Source organism: Alexandromys fortis, unplaced genomic scaffold (assembly GCF_014885135.2).
Source record: "Alexandromys fortis isolate MF-2015 unplaced genomic scaffold, M_Fortis_MF-2015_v1.1 scaffold_413, whole genome shotgun sequence".
Taxonomy (NCBI): Eukaryota; Metazoa; Chordata; class Mammalia; order Rodentia; family Cricetidae; genus Alexandromys; species Alexandromys fortis.
Genome location: NW_026068299.1, coordinates 234,860 through 242,114, shown reverse-complemented (window position 1 = coordinate 242,114; position 7,255 = coordinate 234,860).

Sequence of the window (7,255 nt, the reverse complement as noted above, 5' to 3'; positions counted from 1 at the left end):
ACTTAAATACAATTATGGTGGAAACAAGAAATACTAGTACTTGTAACTTGAATCTCTTATAAATCTGAACCATTAGTTCTATTAATAAGTTACTAGAATTAGTTATACTTTGCTCAATTTTAATTTTCTTCTTAACCACTTACATATATATGTCTCTCTTATTTTTTCTCAATATTTTTAAATTTTCTCTTCTATGTTTTACATCCCTTAACTCTTTTCAAACATTAAGACTTTTAGTCGTGTTTTTTATTTTAATTACTCTTGTGAGTGAATTAGTTCTTTTTAAAATAAGAGCAGTGTGAGAGACTATTCACATGATAGTTGCTAGAAGTAACATTTAGGCCATAAAATTCAGCATATAGACAACACTGATTGACTAAATTAAAACAAAGACCCAATTCATCAAATTTCATCATTTTGGGGTTGATATTAAATGTACTACCCTTGCCATTTTTTACTTCTAGAGTTCTGGTTCTGGCTAAGTGTTCCTCTAACTAAAGTATGCCAAAGCAGGATATAGGTTTTATACTTTAAAGCTCATACTGAGAAAAGCTTGAGCTACATTGGGATCACAAACACCCAGTGTAGTCACAGGCCAGATAATAAAAAGTTTCTATTGGCTTGAACTTGTGTCTCAGTTGTCTTCTCTTTTGGATACCCTACACCAGTAGATATGAATGAAATTCTCAAAGAATAGAAACACATGTTGAAATTAAGTAAAATTATGTAGTAGAGAAATATAGTCAAAAAGTACAATATCTGAAGAATAGACTCTCAGACTTAATCAGAGAAACCGCACTGTCGAGCAAACAACCATGAAGGCAGTGATTTTGTCATTACAAGGTCCTGAGAGGACATGAAAATTGAGTGCTCAGCTCTAAACTGCACATTTATGCCTTCCCCTATAAAGCTCAATAAACATTGCTGGAGAAGGAACTAAAAAGTTTTAAAAGAGAAAAGATAAGAAGGACTTTGAAATATCATTTTAACATACAACGATTTTAATCACTAGCTCTCAACAGCTGCTGATGAGTGCAGAAGATCAACAGGCATGGATGGACGGAGGAGGGTTGCAAAGGACCCTACATCTCACTGATAAAATACTTCCTACCTTTAGATAGCCTTTATGGAGCACCGGAGAACCTGTTTTGACTTGAGAATGGAATGCAGGGAGTTCTGCCAACTGCTGGTCTCTGATCTGAGGAAGTAGTGGGGAGAATTTTCAATATAATCTAATAGTAGGTAAATCCCTCCCTATAAGGAGTACAGCAGGCCTAAAATAAAACAAAGGGAAAATCTATTCATCTTTCATTGTATTGTAATGAGTGTTAAGGGTTTTTTAATATTGGTTTACTTTTTAATACCTGCCCTGAATTATTAGGTCTATATGTATAATAAAGTTCTTAGTTTATGTTTACATTTTTAGCTATTAATTGGGTGATTTTGCTGTAAAAATCTGGACATTCAAAGGCCTTATTGTTAGGGGAAGGCCAAATCAGCAGACCAGTTCCTGAAGGAGTTTTTAAGCTACCCTTTGAACAGTTCTGCTTGAGGGACACTTCTTCCCACTTGGAAAAGTGATCTATAAAATGTAGCAAGTACTCATTCCCTCCCTTGGCAGGCTGGGTCTTTATGAAGTTAGTTTTCAAGAGTTTTCTCGGGTGTTAGCCTCTCATTCAGACTTCTTCCTAGGTAGAGACTTTCTGTTTTGGATTTACGTGAGAATAAACCTGGCATCTGGCTGGGACATCCCATGCCAGGCTGTCCAGTCTGGGTATTGCATAACAAGTTGGGTAATATGTCAAAGGTCAGTTATCATCATGCTAATCGTTCTGGGAGAATGATCTTTCTCTTTGGTTCCCACCAACCCATTGGTTCAAGCTTTCCAATTATGTTTAGATCTGAATGTACTTTTGGTTTTCCTATGGAGTCTTTAGTAGCACCAGGCCAGGCTATGTCACCAGAATTTCTATATATGCTACTAGTATTAGGGCCATTTGTCAGGTTACCATGTCAGCAACCTAGTTACCTTTTGATTTAGGGGTGTCTTTGTTATAATATACTCAACATCAGAGGATAATAACTAGAAGGAGAAGACAAATAGCTTTCTCAAAGGGCCAAGATTTTTTGTTTTTAATGTCCTATCCCACAGTGTTGAGAAGGCTCTTTTCTCTATAGGTCATAATGTGGACACATGTGGTAATAAAAACATAGAAAGTGCCTGTGTATATGGCAATGTATTTTTCTTTTCCCCATCAGAGAACCTGGGTCAGCTCAATCAATTTTGCACTCTGGACTGAGGTACCCTGTTTTTGGTTCTGTGAGTATAAGATCCTGACCCAGAATTAATTCTTTGTTAGTTTGTTTTTCTGAATCAGTCTTATCAGTAGCTGTCATAGTTCTTAGACAGCTAGGCCGTTCTATGACTACAGGGTATAATCATTTGGTAAAATATGTCACAGGGTATTATCATGACCCCAAAGTTTGGATTAAAACACCTTTTGTAATGTCTTTTGTTCAATGCACAAGCAGATGAAAGGGTTTTGAGACATCTGGAAGTCCTGGGTCTGAACCCACGCTCAGAGTTGTTATTAAAGTCTCAAACGTCTTTTGTTTTGTCTCAGTCTGTGTTATAGTTTCAGTGTCCCATTTTGTGCTCATGTATTTCCACAAAATCTGTATCCAGATGCAGAAATATTCACTTATACCTAGGACCTCTTGAACTTGTCTCCTAGTCTTTGGAATTCGAATCAGAGTGATGACAGCAATCCTACTCTGATACAGGCTTCTTTGCCTCTGCTCAACTGGTATCCAGGATAGTATCCTCTTTTTTACAAAGTTGGACTTCCTTAGCATTCTATAGCACAAAGTCTGTAACTCCTACAGAAGCCCCCCCAGCCACTGTTTTCATAATTTACTGTAGTTTTAGAGTCTAGGATGATTCCATTTACATATTGTAAGAATATGGTCCTGGAAAGCCACTGAGGGAAGGGCAAGAGGTCAGAATTTAGTATCTCATCAAACAAGATTGGAAAATTTTTAAGTCCTTGTGGTGGTCTGGTCAAGTAATTTCAGCATTGTAACTTTCCTCTGGGGGTGCCAATTTAAAAGAAAAGATGGAATGAATCACTCCTGAAAGTAGTAGGCTGAAGAATGCATCTTTCTAGTCCAAGGAAGTGTATAGCTCCTTTCATGGAATAAGCAGACTCATGTGAATTAGAAGTCCCAAGCAGGAGAGGTGTGATCTGTTGTGACAGGTAAAGCGACGGGATGCCTGTGTCTCTAATACTAGCAATATGGACTTCGGTTTCCCTTTTTGTTTCCAGAATCATTGGGTATTGTTTAATCTAGATGGAGATAGATGAACTGGTTAGTTTCACAACTGTATTATCATGGTGTTGGGCCAGTCCAGAGGGTGGTTGTTTTCTGTAAACACTCCTGGAAACCTTTGTTGTCAACAAGCAAGAGTCCAACTATATCTTATCATTGGATGCAGGACTTTCAGCAAAGATAATCTTCTCACTGAGGGCAAGACACCAATGCTTTGATGGGTATCTGTAAATTTAACTGCATTTCATCATCTGAAAAGGTCACAGTGGCTTTCAACTTATCCAAAAGTTCTTATCTCTCAACACTTTGGTCTTAGTTGTTAAAAACTTTTAAAGCTGCCTCCAGTAAGGATGGCCTATTTACAGTTTTAAATCTCTGTAAATCTTATAACTTGTTTTTTTAATATCTGTGGATTACTAGGTAACAAAGAACTCTTTTTTAGCAGCTATCTTTAATCCTTCGGAAAAGTACCTAGCAAAAGCATATAAATCTCCTTGGTCAGTGTCAGAAAATCCATTCCATTCAGGATGCATTGCCGGGCCACAATTCCTCCCTCCTGCCTAGCCTAGAGGCAGTTTTTCTACTTTTTTTTGTCAGAGAATGGTGAGTTTTTAGTTTTTAAATAATAGGTGTCATAATATAGAAAACATAAATCATAAAAGAGGAAGGAGTGGAACTTCCTCTTTATTCTTCCCAGCTCTGTATAGGAACTTCTCTGTGCTGACACAGAAATGCCCTGTCCTGGCCCCTGGAGTGAACTTTACCCTCCTGACATGAGTTATGACTGAGTTGCTCAATACTTTCCATGAGATCTATCCACACCCCTACATCCTGATGCAACATTTTTCAGTTAATTTTGAGAAGAAGATAAAGAACTTGCTGCTTCAGGCAAATGTGGTTACTGCAATGATATGGACAAGGGAAGAACCTGGGTCTGATAGGATTAACTCATGGGAGAAATTGAAAATAAGGAAAAGGTGTTCTTACTGGACTACAGTTATTTCTAGTTTTTGTGAGACTGAAATATAATCCCTCATCAAAATTCCAGGTGATCACTGAGTTCTCTGAGAAAACATCAGGTCATAATAGGGCTCTCTTTTTGGGGGGAGGCTATTGCCCAATAAGCCACATTTCTTTAGGGAGAAGTATCCCACACTGTGGATACCAATTCACCTGGCTCTTCCTGAGCTCACCTGTACTCCATACCCAATGTGTACTCAAGTAGCTGTGCGTCTGTTGACTTCAGTGCCCCTGGGAACTGTCTCGATTGTCTTTAGTGAAAGCCACCTTGCTTTCACTCAGCATTTTTCTGTTTAAGAATGTATATTGTTGTTCCTTCTCTAAAAGTTGGCAAAAATATACTATTGAGGAATTAGTTTTAGGATACAAAGATACTTACTCTAAAATTTCTGTAAATCAACTACTGTCTTAGAAACACTGAATCATATTTATATATAAGTTACAGGTGCAATTTTGTTTTGAAATAGAAGCTTTTAATTCATTATTTAAAAGAATTATGGATGTGGGTGTTTTGATTGCATACGTGCTTGTGTAATGCATGTATGCTGTTCAAAGAGAGGTCAGATGTAAGCAACAGACATCCTGGAACTGGAGCCAGGAACAGTTGTGAATTGCGTTGTGGATGCTAGAAATTGAACCAGGGCCTCTGGAAAAGCAACCAGTACTCTTATCGATTGAGCCATGCCTCCAATTTTTCTACCCAATATTTTAAATCCATAGTTATCAATGTATCCTGAAGCATTACATATTTTAAAAATCCCATGCATCACTGGAAACATTTATGAATTTTGCAAGATTTTAAAATAATTTATAAGAGTCATCTCTGAGTCCTTGACATTTTAAAAGTTAGTATACAGAGGAAAGTTCATTGTTTGGGCATATTTTGTTTTTGTGTTAATTTAGAGGTCTCTCCTTTCCAATATCTTTTAAGTCAAGAGTTTCTTATTAAGTGTTCAAAGGCATATAAGCTACAGTGACTGAACAACACAGCCTTTTAAAAGCAAACTTTACTTGACATATTAATTGTACATAGTGATGGGTTTCATAGAAGTAGAAAATTTACTCTGACCATTCTCACTCTTTCTCCTCTCCCACAGACAGCTTCATTTCTACTTCAGTATAGATTATACACACACACACACACACACACAANATATATATATATAAAATCATATTGTACTAGTCTATCATTCCAAATACAGTTTAGTCATGAAGAATTACAGAATTATGTCAAGCATCTTGTTTCTTATGTATTTCATGTAATGTCCTCTGTTTCCATGAAAGTAATTCTTTTACATGACATTATTCATTGCTTCAAACATGTATGTTAATAGTTACACATATTTTATGAGTAAATAATATACATCTATAATACATACATGCAATTATACATATATCTTTATATATATTAATATTTACAAAACTTCATCCCTACTAAGATATTCCAGATACTTTGTATGACATTTCTTTTCAGCTGGTCTGTTAAAGTACATAACCACATGTTGAAAAACATGCTCATGTATATGTAACTTATATTCTTTTTTTAATTTTTTTAAAGATTTATTTACTTATTATATACAGTGTTCAGCCTCCATGTATGCCTGCAGGCCAGAAGAGGGCACCAGATCTCATTACAGATGGTTGTGAGCCACCATGTGGTTGCTGGGATTTGAACTCAGGACCTCTGGAAGAGCAGTCAGTGCTCTTAACCTCTGAGCCATCTCTCCAGCCCTGTAACTTATATTCACTTGAATTTCATTGTATGTGCATCTAACTATGTGGTCTTTAGTTAGTGGGATGATGAATGGATCATGAAAGACCATGAGAACCAGCTATGGTACCAAAGACATAGCCCCAGACTGCCAATGAGGATCAGCTTTCACTCCTTGCCACTGGGTCCTCAGCTAATGACTGCATGAAAACCCATCTCCAGGAGAATTAGTGTTCATATTCCTGTGCCCCAGATGGAGCAGAAAACATAGGATGTCTTCCTTAATTCTAGGAATTAACTAGGAGTTGACTTTCTCCACTAATCTTTAGCTCTTAGTGCTGAGGCAAATTTTATGCTCAAGTGTTGCAGAACCAAGTATGAACTCAAACAGCTTGATGTACCTAAAAAATCCAATAAGAAGACTCAGATGACTTGGTCCTTGTGTTACATGGAGTTCTTATGTTGGAGACTTGTCACAGCCAACAACAGTACCAACATGCAGCTGGAAGGTGAACTAGAGAGACAGAAATGCATCTTTTGTAGTGCTAGAGACTAGAAAAATATGAGGATTCAAGGTAGTATTTTAAGAAAATAGAGTACATATGTTGGGGAACTGGTAGCAGAGAACATTCAAATAGTTAGCATTATTATAGTGAAAAGAAAAGATTTGGGTGTTAGGATGGAGTGTTCTTCCCCATTTAAAGTTATTTTCTTACTTCTATTTATGGACTTTCGATTACCAAAGCCTCATTTCTTCATACCTCATGGGATGGGGGAACATCCTTCACCATCAAAAATGGTTAAATCCTTAACTGTGTTTATTTCACTTTCATTCAACAATTTCCAGTATTTTAAATCACCACTTTCTCATCTGTTTTATGATCTTCTACTTTTTTTCCTGCCGAGAACAATGCTATTAACTCAATAACAATAATTGTAAGCATTTATAAGAATCCAGAATGAGGTACTTGCCTGTTGAAATATGAAGCGGCAGCGGGGCTGCGTCCCCAACACCCCGGCCGGCCGCTTGGCTAGCTCATGCCCGAAATAACAACACACAAACTGTATTCATTTAAAGAACTGCTTGGCCCATGAACTCTAGCCCTTACAGGCTAATTCTCGCACCTGGACTAGCCCATTTCTAATGATGTGTGTAAGCACCCCAAGGTGCGCTTACCGGGAAGATTCTAGCCT